Source organism: Danio rerio, chromosome 10 (genome assembly GCF_052040795.2).
Source record: "Danio rerio strain M-AB ecotype USA chromosome 10, GRCz13ab, whole genome shotgun sequence".
NCBI lineage: Eukaryota > Metazoa > Chordata > Actinopteri > Cypriniformes > Danionidae > Danio > Danio rerio.
In genome coordinates this window covers 30375393-30390143 of record NC_141030.1, presented here as the reverse complement: position 1 = coordinate 30390143, position 14751 = coordinate 30375393, and the positions used below count along the sequence as shown (strand labels likewise).

The window sequence follows — 14751 nt, the reverse complement described above, 5'->3', positions numbered from 1 at the left end:
CAGTAAATTACTGGCTAATAATTGCATTACTTTCACAGTAAATTACTGTATGTAAATTCACAGTAAATTATTGTGAGGTAGTTCACAGTAATTTACTGTGGTTTTGTCACATTAAATTATTGTGAAATTACAACCATATATTGTAACTTTACAGTAGATAATAAAGTCCGTTACTGTGATTTCACAGTATTATATTGTAGAATTAACTATATTTTACTGTGAATTTGCAAAACGATTACTGTGATTTAGCAGTATGTTGCAGTTTAAATACCTGATTTAACTTTAAAGTTACAGTTATATCCCGGATTACTGTAATTTAACAGTTTGGTGCTGTAAATTTTTAAAGCAAATTTAGGTCACACAAAAATGAAAATTCTATCTTGATTTACTCACCCTCAGGTTGTTCCAGCTCTGTTAAAAATGATTTGTTTTTGTTAAACACAGGAATAAAAATATCAAATATTCCCCTTTGTGTCCAAACAACCTGAGGATGCGTAAATGACGAAAGAATCTTCATTTTTGGGTGATCTGAAAAGACTCTAAAATCAAAATAAAAACAAACACACATACATTTTACAGATTTATTTAACAGCTTAATGACATCTATGTAAACATTTCAGAAAACTTTCAAAAGGTGAAGGCTCAAAAAATACTATAAGAACATATTAATAATCATCAATAAATCATATGTAGCATACATATAAAAAACAGTGCTTCAGAGTGCACTCTCTCTCTCATTATATATATATATATATATATATATATATATATATATATATATATATATATATATATATATATATATATATATATATATATATATATACACACACACACACACACATATACATGAGAGAGACAAAACTTATTGCTAAATTAGGCAGTCGTCTATTCAAGGTCAATCATTTTCCTGATAATTGTACACACTTGCTGGTTGATGTGTCTTCTCTGCTTCTTTGACTTCGTCTGTCTTCCATTTCCAAACTGGTGCCCAAAAAGCACCTATAAGCAAAAGGGCAGACAAACAGTTAGCTTCATACAACACTACTGGGACACTACTGCTGCGCTACAGAGCAAAATTACTGTTAGCTTAGTTTAAACATGCTGACAATACTGTAGCTCAGTCAAACTGCAATCATTTAAACAAAAACATTTGAAAACAATCTGAAAAACATTTCCATCACAAACACACAATCAAGAACAGTCCAACAACAAATAGGGATTTTAATAACCTACGCAGAGCATTTTAAAACAGTTGATTTGATTTACATCTTCTGTTTACAGACTATATGCTGGGTTCACACTTATTGCAAAGTTAACACATGCATCACAGCACTTGCTCTTGAATACTAGCAGGATGTTTCTTGCATCAAGCAAATTTTTCATGATTTAAATATTAGGAAAATTTTGCAAAAAAAACTTGATTGAAGTGATACAGCACTTGTGTTGTATTCATTTCAATCAAGTTTTTTGCAAATATTCCAAATATTTTTCAACGTTTTTTGAGTTTCACTTAATTTGTGCTGTCCAGTAAAAATTTCCCACTATTTATGCATTTGCAATGACTTGCATGTAATCCACTCACCTGAATAGGTAACTTCACATATGGTATAAGAGCCCCATCCTTTTAAAGACAGCTTCCCCTCTGGTCTCCAGCACAGACAAACAAATTAAGTCTGCAACACGGCCCTTTATTACAAGGGGACAAGGGGAGTCATGACTTGTGCTCCTATACATTCCTTGTTTAACCCCCTCCAAAACAAGCCCTCATTTACAATATTTATTGTAGACATTACCTTAAATTCCAGAGTGCAAAAGGCATCTTCAGCATACTTTAGTTTCAGACCAGATCCAAAGTCAGTTGTGAAACCCAGGTGAGGTCCCATGACCACTCGACCCTCCAAGGAATAAGACTGTTTGTTTGATGTTGTACTGCTGGGGAAAGAAAGACTAAATTAGAGATGTTTGTGAATAGTTACATTTGTTTGTAGAAACAAAGTTGACATTCCATGCTCTGCCTATTAAAAACCAAGCAAACAAACACACATACCCAGTAAAATTGCTAATAAAAATAAAAACTATAGTTTAAAAAAATCTTTAGCTAATATTTACTACGACTAGAGGTACTGGTGGAACTTCTGGAAGAAGAAAAAGAGTTTGTACAAGAAAATGCTTACAACAAATCTGTGAAAAACCTGACATTAAAAAATCTAATAAAAATGAGGAAGGCATCAACATTACCTTTAATAATAAAGCGAGGGTTGATTGGTAGCATCAGTGTTTCAACATCAGTGGCTGTGGCTGCAAAAAAATATGAATATAATAAGAGTAGAACAAGACTCAACCTAACACACACACACACACACACACACACACACACACATACTCTCTCTCTCTCTCTCTCTCTCTCTCTATATATATATATAGGTTTAGATTGTGATAATGAATTTAGGTTATATTTGTGTGCTCAGAATTTACACTCACCTCACACTTCAGCTATTATCAGGTACACCTGAACACCAAAAAAATAAAATCTACAGTTAGTGACAATATACAATTACTTCTCATTAGTAAATGTTAGCAATGCATTAACACCAGTGAGAAATACAATATGTACTGTGTTAGTGTTAGTTTAAAAGAATACAACTGAATTGTATTATAAGCCTCATTTAATAAAACAGTTAAGACTTGTTTCATAATGAGATTAGTTTATTTAACTAACTTAACGTTACAGTGAACAAAATTAACGTACATGATGGTGACTAACGTTAACTGTTAACAGCAACGTTAACTTAAGTGAAGGTCAGAGCTTACCTTAACGTTATAGTCATTTCACCTTTACTTCAGACTTGTACTGAAACAGAAAATGCAGTTAACAAGAAGTTAATTAAAGAAAATTCCCCTTTTTTTAGGAACTAACGTTAACGTTATGCTAATACCTCAGAAAACACTACAAGCACCATCTGGCGTCGTTAATTTCTTGTTTAAAAAAAAAGGCGCGCTTAAACCCTGTACGTGCGAGTACAACTAAAGTACTCGGTAAATTCCTGTTAAATGACATGCACTATACAGAAATACACATACAACACTCATTTAACGGACAAAAGTCACATTTAAACACTTACCGAGGATGAATAGGATGAATCCGTTGGGTGAAGAGACGACGGAGGCGTTGTCTGTGGTGATGGCGCTTGTTTGCGGTCAAGTCGAGTCAGTTCTGTTCAATGAATCGGCTCCTTTAAGTGAACAGTAAAGAGTCGAATTCGCCTGAAACCGATTCCTTTTTGTATAATATTGTAAGACGCAGACATATAATTCATTAATATTTCATTATATTGCTTGGTTCGTGTACTGCTTGTACACGAATTGCATGTTGATGACTATGAGCTTATGAGCATGTCTGATAAAATATCTGAATCTGATTCAATGTCACACGAGTCCTGAACCGAAGCAGTGCAAAAGTGATATATTGATTGAAATATAAAGTTAATTCTTTTCTTTTCCATTCAAAATATTACATATCTCTGACTTTAACAATAAGAATAAAGTTCGTTTGGAGTGTATTGAGAATTATTATTTTTTCGTCCCGGGATTCATTTCGCACCAAGCTGCATCAAGCTGTAATGGTGGATGAGAAGGCACATAATATTATAAATATTGCTTTTAATCTGTAATGAAATAAACTTTTAACATGTTTTCATGCGAGAATGTAATTCTTTAAAACTGAAATCTGTGGATTGTTAGTAAAGATTGTGTGTAATTTTAAGTGTGTTTTGCCGGTAGCGGAGATCTATGACCTCCAGGCGGTAACGGCGCTCATTACTCATGTATCCGCCGAGAGGCGCCTGTCTTCAGGCTAGACATTGGGACAATTGCCCCGTCTTCAATGGCTCTATATGCGTCCGAAAATGAAGTTTTAACTGTTTTTCATGCTAGAATGTAGTTGTTTAAAACTCTAATCTGTGATTTATTTATATAGATTAAAAATAATAATAATAATTATATATATATATATATATATATATATATATATATATATATATATATATATATATATATATATATATATATATATATATATATATATATATAATTCTGAGATTAGTGACCTCCAGGCGATGGCATGTGCCTAATACTCATGAAACAGTCTAAAGCAGACATTTACCCTGACATTGAAATAATTGTTGGCTGTTTAACAGTCTTTGGTTTCATTAATTAATTACTTTTTTATTCCAGTTTATTATGTTTTGGCTAAGCACACAGTTATGTTCATTAAATATTCTTTCCTATTCTATGTTAACTGTATAAAATTAAATAAAGGTGCAGTACAACCAAAAAGATGTTGGTAACCAAATCGTTTTGGGGGCTATAACATTCTGTTATTATTTGTTAAAAGTTAATTTGTATTAATTTCTACGTTTAATTAAAAAAAGGTTTGAATTTTTATAACTAACGTACAAAAGATATAGCCCTTTTCACAGTAATTTGCTGTAATCATGCTACCTGCCGTAATTTCACAATAAAATTATGAATACAACATATTACTGTGAATTTTTCAGTTAAATACTGTGAAGGGATACTAATGTAATTTACTGTGAAAAATTACAGTAACTTGTTGTGAAAACCTGGAAATTTTTTACAGTGTATAGACAAGTATACTGTAATTTAATATTATTATGTTTGTTCATTCATTCATTTATTCATTTCTTTTCGGCTTAGTCCCTTTATTAATCAGGGGTCGCCAGCGGAATAAACTGCCAACTTATCCAGCATATGTTTTACGCAGCGGATGCCTTTCCAGCTGCAACCCATTACTGGGAAACACCATACACTATCATTCACACACATACACTACGGACAATTTAGCTTACCCAATTCACCTAGCGCATGTCTTTGGACTGTGGGGGAAACACAAGCACCCGGAGGAAACCCACGTGAACATAAGGAGAACATGCAAACTCCACACAGACATGCCAACTGACCCAGCCAAGACTTGAACCAGGCTCCCCTTTTGCTGTGAGGTGACAGTGCTACCCTCTATACCACCGTGCTGCCCTCTTCTTGTATTTTTATTAAGTTAAAAAAGTAAACTTTGTCTGTAAAATTGAACAATATTAACAGACACTCACTCTTGCTGTACATTACTGTATATCTTCATTTTAGCTTTAATCTTTCTAGAGTTAAATTGTGCCTTGTTTAGAAGCAAAACCCATTGTAAAATAAAGTGAACAAAGGACCAAATACCTACTGCACTGTAAAAAAATTCATTGTTTTACTTTTTTTTCTGACAGCCATTAAATTACAAACATTTCCCCTAAAAAACAGACTTTAAATGACAGAAATTTCCTTAGATTTAAATTTCTGTAATTTAAAATCAGTTATTTTACAGCAAATGTCTGTAATTTACCCACAGTTATTTTACCATTTTTTCTGTCACCCTAGCTGTCGTAAAATACCAGATTTTTTTTTTTACAATGGGATGTAATCTGGAATCCAACCTTTACATGTTGGAATCAGGAACAAAAAACTTGGCACAGTTTCTCATTGTCTTAAGAGCGTCTTTATGATTTGGTTTCTGTGCAGACCTGAGTTTGTCTAATGCATCATTAATTACCTACTGCAGTGAAAATCAATGGACGGAGCTACAGTATACAGGCACAGATGTAGAAGCAGAGCTGCATTCAGCTACACTGTAAAACCCAACAGTCAACTTTATCAAATAAAATGAGTGTAGTGAACTCAAAATTTACTGAAAATTAATTCTACTCATTTGAAAAGAGTTTTGAACTCAGTGTTGAAGGTAATGAGTTAATCAAATACCTCATTACTTCAACTTAAACGGGGTAAGTTCACAGTACTCATATAGATTAGTTTTTTTTTTTTTAACTCAAATGGTTTGTGTCAATCGGTTTCCTCAAATGGTTTGAGTTGCTTAAACCTATTGGGTTTTACAGTACTCAGTTAGTTTGAGTTTTCTTCATTTATTGGGTTTTACTGTGCTCGAATTGCTTTGTTTCCTCAATTGGACTAAGTTCACTCATTAGGATTAGTTTTTGAACTAAAATGGTTTGTTGCAATCGGTTTCTCAAATTTGGGTTACCTTAACTTTAGGGGGTTACGGTGTATGACAAAATGTTTGTTTTTAAATGGAAAAGATTTTTTTAAATGGAAAGGTGGTGCATTGGCAACCCTGTTAAAAACTTAATGGGTGCATCTGGGGGCTAAGAAGTCTGCTTTTTGTGTTGTTTTGGAAGAATTGTCAGTTCCTGTTCTGTATAAATCTCTACAAATAAGTTTAATACTGCAAAAAATACATTACAGTCACTGCTCTTGCCATCCAGAATAAAAGACAACAGAGTTTATTTGGACCCTTTGTACGAGCTGTGTCTTGTTTATACAAATGTTGCTACTAATTGTGTAGACATTTTGACACACCCACTTAACAAAGATCTTCTGTGGAAGTGGAGTTTAGCGACAGTATTACACAATAAAGAGGCACATTCTACAACTCATCATTTTGGTTGATTGCCTTCAATATTAGCTGTATGCTAATCAATAACTCTAGGCTTGTTTTTATATAGTACAACCCAACACAGTCTCACGGCAATTCGTAACTTTTTCATTTAGTAATTTGTACGATCTAATTCGTACATTTTAGTACGATTTGCGTATCCCCCAATGACGGTTGGGTTTAGGGGTGGGGTTAGGTGCCACGCCTCCATTTTAAAATCGTACATTTTCTTACGACTGAACTCGTACGAATTTGTACGAATTAGCCACTAAACTGCCAAAACGTAAAATACTTCGTTTTCTCGTGAGATCAGGCTGGTACAATCACATCTTAATTGTGATTTCTTAATTCATAATGCCTCTAAAGGAACAGATTCTTTTACAAGACGGTGATGATATGTTTCAACGATCCTGTCTCAACGATACATTTTTAAACCTATACTTTATGTTATATAATCTTTGGGTCAAAAAAAAAAAAAAAAAAAAAAACTAGTTAACACTTATGTGAGATGTTTCTAATGCAGAGTCTATGTGTGGGACAGTAAATTTGATGTTCTTCTTCTGGCAATTTCTGGTTTCACACAATTTTTTTCTTTTATTGAAAGTCGTGAATTCAGCATTGTGGAGATTTTCTTTTCTTTTTATTTATGTATGTATTTATAAAAAAATAAAAAAATATTTGTGGTACTCCTCCATTCTTTTTCCACACCCGGAAATGTGATAAGAGTGTATAGAAGTAAAAATGGCTTGCCACATTATTCACATGCATGACCCACCTATATCACCATTTAATGAGCTTGAGGGTCTTTTGATATCTGTCTAAAAGGAGATTTGTGTTGAAGTGCTGACATATGAGAACATCTCACATCTCTAGAGGCTTCAGACATCATCTAGTCATTCGAATATATGGCTTCGTACTAGTCCACTTATTAGAGAGAACAATTTAAATGTCACACATGACAGATTTAGTTTAAATGTTCTCCTCTTGTCGTCTTGCTTTGGCATCTGCCTGATTTATTTACTTCATAAGAGAGCAGGAAAATTAGGGCAGATGGAAGAGAACTTAAAATGTGCCAAGGCATCAATAATCGAATAGTGAACAAGCTGAAATGACAAGTTCCACCATCTGGTCCACTATAAAGCACACTTCTTTTGCTGTGGTCTGCAGTTGAGTGTTGTTCAGTCAACATGAAACTGACCTTATTTGCTTTCTTAAGGTGAGACACTGCAGGTTTTTGACTGTACCTTTTTTAGACTTTTTAAGTTTTCATAAAGTATTTGTTTTTGTCTAATGCAAAAAAAAAAAAAAACATCCAAAGTACACATTTAAGAGATACATTTGGTGCAATTTTTCAGTTTTTGTCTGCAGATTTCTATTGAAATGTATATTTTTTAAAGCCGTGAGTTTTCTTTCCCCTGCACTGAGCCATAACTGTCCCCTTCAGCAGCTCTCAAACTTAACTTAATAATTTTATTCATTTCTATAGTCTGATCATTTATTTTTGTACTAAGGTAGATGTTCATACACACACCAACACACATTACTCAAAAATGAAACAAGAATTATGAATGTGACTTCATCCAATGTTCAAATTTTTGTGCTAGATATTGTCACAATCGCCAGCCATCTAATCCTGGCAGATCACTAAAGGACTATATATCTGCCGACAGAGGTGGGTAGAGTATCCAAAATCTGTACTCAAGTAAAAGTAAAAGTAACAATCTTGAAAGTTACTAGAGTAAGAGTAAAAAAAGTACATTATGAAAAAATTACTCAAGTAATTAGTTACTTAGTTACTTTTAATTATATATATATATACATATATATGTATATATATATATATATATATATATATATATATATATATATATATATATATATATATATATATATATATATATATATATATATATATATATATATGTATGTATATATATATATATATGTATATATATATATATATACATATATATATATATATATATACACACATTTACATATTCCCCTACAGTCCAAAGACATGTGGTACAGGTGAATTGGGTAGGCTAAATTGTCTGTAATGAATGTGTTTGTGTGTATGTGTGTGTGTGTGTGGATATTTCCCAGAGACGGGAAGGGCATCCGCTGCGTAAAAACGTGCTGGATAAATTGCCGGTTCATTCCGCCCTGGCGACACACATACACACACACACACACACACACGCACACACACACACACACACACGCACACACACACACACACACACACACACACACACACACACACACACACACACACACACACACACACACACACACACACACACACACACACACACACACACACACACACACACACAAACACATAGTTTGTCAACATTTTTCGTGCTCCTGTGATTTTCTTTTTCAAATATTTCCCAAATAAAGTTTAACAGATTCAGGAAATTTTCACAGTATGTCTGATAATATTTTTTTCTTCTGGAGAAAGTCTTATTTGTTGTATTTCGGCTAAAATAAAAGCATTTTTTAATTGTTCTAAACCTATTTTAGGGTCAATATTATTGGCCCGCTTCAGCAATATTTTTTCGATTGTCTACAAAACAAACCATCCAGTGACTTGCCTAATTACTCTAACTTTAACCTAATAAACCTAGTTAAGCCTTTAAATGTCACTTTAAGCTGAATACTAGTGTCTTGAAAAATATCTTGTCAAATATTATGTACTGTCATCATGACAAAGATAAATGAAATCAGTTATTAGTTATTGTTGGGTTTATTAACAGTATGGTCAGGAAAGCCATTGTCAGCACATAGGGAAACAGATGTATTTGGGCAATCCAGAGTCGTGGTCAATAAACAAGCGGTTTGTTTAAAGGTAGACAGCGTACAGCGTAAATAAACAAACAAAAAAAGGATCAAAACCAGCAAGACAAGGAAAATGCGTCATAATGTTCACATAAATGTTTACAAGACTAAAATGTGTGTGTTTAGGAGGTATAAATAATGTGAGTGAAGTGCATGACTGGAACTTGTAGTCCATATGCTGGCAGACTTGTAGTCCTTTAGCAATCTGCCAGAATTAGATTGCTGGTGATTGTGAGAGATGTGCATGCCAATTGGTGCATATTTTTGGTATGTATTTTGAAGCTTTTTTTATGTATGCCAATTTGGTACAAATACTCTCTCCTCTCCCGAGACACTTTCTTAGTAACACTCCTAGATTCTGAAAAACATCAAGTGTTTTCAGGTGAGTGGAGTGGATAAACCACCTGTAGGACACACTTTCTCCTTTCCATGTGGACCAGACACTCTCTTATCAACACTTCATGTTGATGAAAAACATTTTGCAATTCTTAGTGTGCCTCACACAGGTGGGTGGGCTCGACAAACTAACCTTAGGGCACACACTCTCTTCACTGTATGCACCAGACAATCTATATCAGCTCTCCAACACAAATGCTTCTTTTATCCGCACTTGTAAGTTGCTTTGATTAAAAGCGTCTGCTAAATGGGTTAATGTAAATGCATATTAAAACATGACATTTTATAAAAAACATTCTATATCTAATCAATCGTATCATTAACTAATTATTAACCACTAATTATGAATAACTATTAGTAATTTTCTCCCATTCACTTACGTTGAAGGGATAGTTCACTCAAAAATGAAAATGTACACTATTTACTCTCATATGGTTTCAACACTTTATGAGTTTCTTTTTTTCTCCATTGACCACATAAGAAGATATTTCTTACATTCTTTAACTCAAGTGTCATAAATTGAAGGCATTGTGGGATATCAAAGGGAGCAAAGGAAACATACTGCAAAATCTGATCAGAAGGAACATCCGAAGAAAGAAAATTAAGTAGAATTGGACAGATTTGGACGTGCCTTGATGCCTTCTTTAATTGGAATATATATATTTTATTTTGCGAAAGTAGACCACAAAAAAAGGAACACTTTTTTTGTGCAAACCTCATTTGCACCATCAAATAAATAAAATAAAAACTTCCTGCCGAGGAATGCAGCATTTTTATGCTTTTTTATATTTACATTGTGACAATCTGCCGTAGTATACGCTGCTGTATATAAAGCTTCCATTAAACAACCTCTTATAGCCTATTTGTCTATAGAGTATATACTCCTACAGCCTATTTGTCTATAGAGTATATACTCCTACAGCCTATTTGTCTATAGAGTATATACTCCGACAGCCTATTTGTCTAGAGTATATACTCCGACAGCCTATTTGTCTATAGAGTATATACTCCGACAGCCTATTTGTCTAGAGTATATACTCCGACAGCCTATTTGTCTATAGAGTATATACTCTTACAGCCTATTTGTCTAAAGAGTATATACTCCGACAGCCTATTTGTCTAGAGTATATACTCCGACAGCCTATTTGTCTATAGAGTATATACTCCTACAGCCTATTTGTCTAGAGTAGATACTCTTACAGCCTATTTGTCTAGAGTATATACTCCAACAGCCTATTTGTCTATAGAGTATATACTCTTACAGCCTATTTGTCTATAGAGTATATACTCCTACAACCTATTTGTTTAGAGTATACTCTTACAGCCTATTTGTCTATAGAGTATATACTCCAACAGCCTATTTGTCTATAGAGTATATACTCTTACAGCCTATTTGTCTATAGAGTATATACTCTTACAGCCTATTTGTCTATAGAGTATATACTCTTACAGCCTATTTGTCTATAGAGTATATACTCCTACAGCCTATTTGTCTATAGAGTATATACTCTTACAGCCTATTTGTCTAAAGAGTATATACTCTTACAGCCTATTTGTCTATAGAGTATATACTCTTACAGCCTATTTGTCTATAGAGTATATACTCTTACAGCCTATTTGTCTATAGAGTATATACTCCTACAGCCTATTTGTCTATAGAGTATATACTCTAACAGCCTATTTGTCTATAGAGTATATACTCTTACAGCCTATTTGTCTAAAGAGTATATACTATTACAGCCTATTTGTCTATAGAGTATATACTCTTACAGCCTATTTGTCTATAGAGTATATACTCTTACAGCCTATTTCTCTATAGAGTATATACTATTACAGCCTATTTGTCTAGAGTATATACTCCTACAGCCTATTTGTTTAGAGTATACTCTTACAGCCTATTTGTCTATAGAGTATATACTCTTACAGCCTATTTGTCTATAGAGTATATACTCTTACAGCCTATTTGTTTATAGAGTATATACTCTTACAGCCTATTTCTCTATAGAGTATATACTATTACAGCCTATTTGTCTAGAGTATATACTCCTACAGCCTATTTGTTTAGAGTATACTCTTACAGCCTATTTGTCTATAGAGTATATACTCTTACAGCCTATTTGTCTATAGAGTATATACTATTACAGCCTATTTGTCTAGAGTATATACTTCTACAGCCTATTTGATTAGAGTATACTCTTACAGCCTATTTGTCTATGGAGTACATACTCTTACAGCCTATTTGTCTATAGAGTATATACTCTTACAGCCTATTTGTCTGGAGTATGTACTCTTACAGCCTATTTGTCTATAGAGTATATACTCCTACAGCCTCATTGTCTATAGAGTATATACTCTTACAGCCTATTCAATGTAATAATTAAAAGCTTTTTTAATAAAAAGCAACAACTTAAATAAAATAGCAAAAGTTTTAACTTCAAAAACACTAATTATTCTAGTTATTAGATTCATATTAAATGATATGTAAATACATCAAATACAGGTTTCAAATACATTTGTTTTCGTTTATAGTTATTAACAAAAAAGACTTTCCTCAAACTGCCTGGTCGTATCTAATGTTCACCAGTATATTATTGCACTGACCAAAGATAAATGAATACTTTTTAATGTTATTCTCCTATAAGGCTTATAAGCATGCAAATGAACATGACACTCATCTCCTGAAGACTCTTCCAAGGTGTCATTAGCATTAATAGCTGTTTTGCTGATATGTGGGAGTATATACATGAGCGTGAAAATCATCCTCATGTCCATGTTCATAAGCCACAGAGCAACCCGTTGGTCCTGCATGTAGGAGGACGCCTGCGCACGGGTGTACGTGTGTTTATGAATGGAGGAGGGTGAAGACATTTGTCATCCACTTCTGAACAGCGGCACGTTAGCTGGCAAAGATGAGTGGGGACGTAACAGAGTCTTTATCCTTGAAGACATTTATACATAAAAAGAAATGCAGGCTTTGAATGGGAGATGACTTTTTTCCATTTTTTATTTATTTATTTATTTTTGCTGTAACAAGGGGGTAAAATGAAAACACGCAGTGCTCAGCATAAATGATGACACCAGCCTTTTAAAAATGAATATTTTTATCCATTTCTTTGTGAAGATGGTTTATTATATTTTGAACATTTGAACAGATTTATTTAACAGATATACTTGTTAAAATATTATTTTATTCACTGAACATCTTTAGAAATAGAAAGATTTAAATTCATGCAAAATATTGCAAAAAGATACAAACTACAAAATTTTCATGGATTTTTTTTGCTTCTCTTGATTTTTACTCTTTTCAAGATTTTTATTTTATATTTTTCTCTAATATATAAATTTGCGCTACTAATTTATGGATCATTTTTGTAAGTTATTTTGTTAGATTAGCTCCAGATTTGGCTTTGTATTGTAAAGCATCCTACTGAAAATATTTATTTAAATGAGAGATTTGTGAGGGGTGGACTCCTATATCCTGAGCTATATAATGAATGTATTATATATTAGATAATATGTATATTCTAAAGTAATTATATGTATATATAATAAAAAAAGATAATCCCAATATGAAAAGACAGGTTATGCCTAATATTTTGATGATATTGGAATTTTAATTACATTTGAATGTTTTTCTCTACTTGGCTGCATATATTTGATTTAAATATAACCTGCAATATTGTGAAATAGTATTAGATTTTAAAATAAATGTTTTCTATGTAATGCATTATTTATTGTATTTTATTCCTGCGATTTAAGTTTCAGGCAGAGTTTTTAGTATCATTTATCTGATTTTTAGTGTCACTTGATCCTTCAGAGATATAATCAATTATTATTATCATTATTATATTTTCTGATTTGTAATTTGGGGAAAACTCATGCATTTATGAGTATTTTATGAACATAAATATTGTGTAACATTATAAATGTCTTTACTCTTTATCAATTGAATGTGTCCTTGATTAAAATATTTTTTAACAAAACATATATATTTTTTAAAATGCAACATTAAGAAAAATAACTAGTTTATTCGATATTCAGAATTATTTGATGAGCAGCAAATCAACATATAATAATTTCTAAAGGATTGTAAAACACGGATGCTTTAAATTACAATCATAAATTCGGACATATAACATTATGTTATATTAAACTGAAATAATTTTTCACAATTTGTTTAATAAGGGACCTATTATGCTCCTTTTTTACAAGATGTAAATTAATTCTCTGAAATCTCTAAAGTGGGCGACGCGGTGGGGCAGTAGGTAGTGCTGTCGCCTCACAGCAAGAAGGTTCGAGCCTCGGCTGGATCAGTTGGCGTTTCTGTGTGGAGTTTGCATGTTCTCCCTGCATTCGCGTGGGTTTCTTCCGGGTGCTCCGGTTTCCCCCACAGTCCAAAAACATGTGCTACAGTTGAATTGGGTAGGCTAAATTGTCTGTGGTATATGAGTGTGAATGAGTGAGAGTGAATTTTTCCCTGAGATGGGTTGCAACTGGAAGGGCATCAGCTGCGTAAAGCATAAGTAATAAAGGGACTAAGCCGAAAAGAAAATAAATGAATGTCTAGAGTGTGTATGTGAGGTTTCAGCTTGAAATACCTCACAAATAAATTTTCATACCTCTTTGAAACCACCTCTTTCAGGTTGTGATCCCAATTTCGTCAAGTTTTTTAATTCAGGATTTGTCGCTTTAAATTCAAATGACGTTGTGCTTTTTTTCAAAAGAGAGAGCTATAAACACCTGTGTGTCACTATATCGGCAGACTAAAACCTATAATGGCGGATGGCTGCTTCTCACTCAGGGCTGTCTATGGTAATGAGGGAGAGATTCTCACAAATGGGCGGAGCTTTCCTTATGACAAAGGGAGAATGTCAATCAAAGTCTTTATGAGTCTTTCTGTTTTTATGAAGTGTGATTCGAAAAATAATAATGTGAAAATAGAATTAATACATTTTTACCATTAGAGGCTGAATATATTCACACTGCGCCTGTTAAAACCC

The 14751-nt window shown here is 33.0% G+C and overlaps 1 long non-coding RNA gene across 5 annotated transcripts; it reads right to left on the bottom strand.

Annotated features, from left to right (window-relative positions):
• Positions 1 to 812: 812 nt before the first annotated feature.
• Positions 813 to 3213, bottom strand: LOC147842097 (uncharacterized). 5 transcript variants are annotated; one of them, XR_015944868.1, is made up of 6 exons: positions 2815 to 3213; positions 2485 to 2512; positions 2242 to 2301; positions 1797 to 1935; positions 1586 to 1689; positions 813 to 1002 (listed from the first exon to the last, which is right to left on the bottom strand). It is a non-coding gene; the product is annotated as an uncharacterized LOC147842097 (long non-coding RNA). The 5 variants fall into 5 exon arrangements; XR_015944869.1 differs by having other exon boundaries at positions 1797 to 1932; XR_015944870.1 differs by having other exon boundaries at positions 1797 to 1913.
• Between the last annotated feature and the right edge of the window lie 11538 nt (positions 3214 to 14751).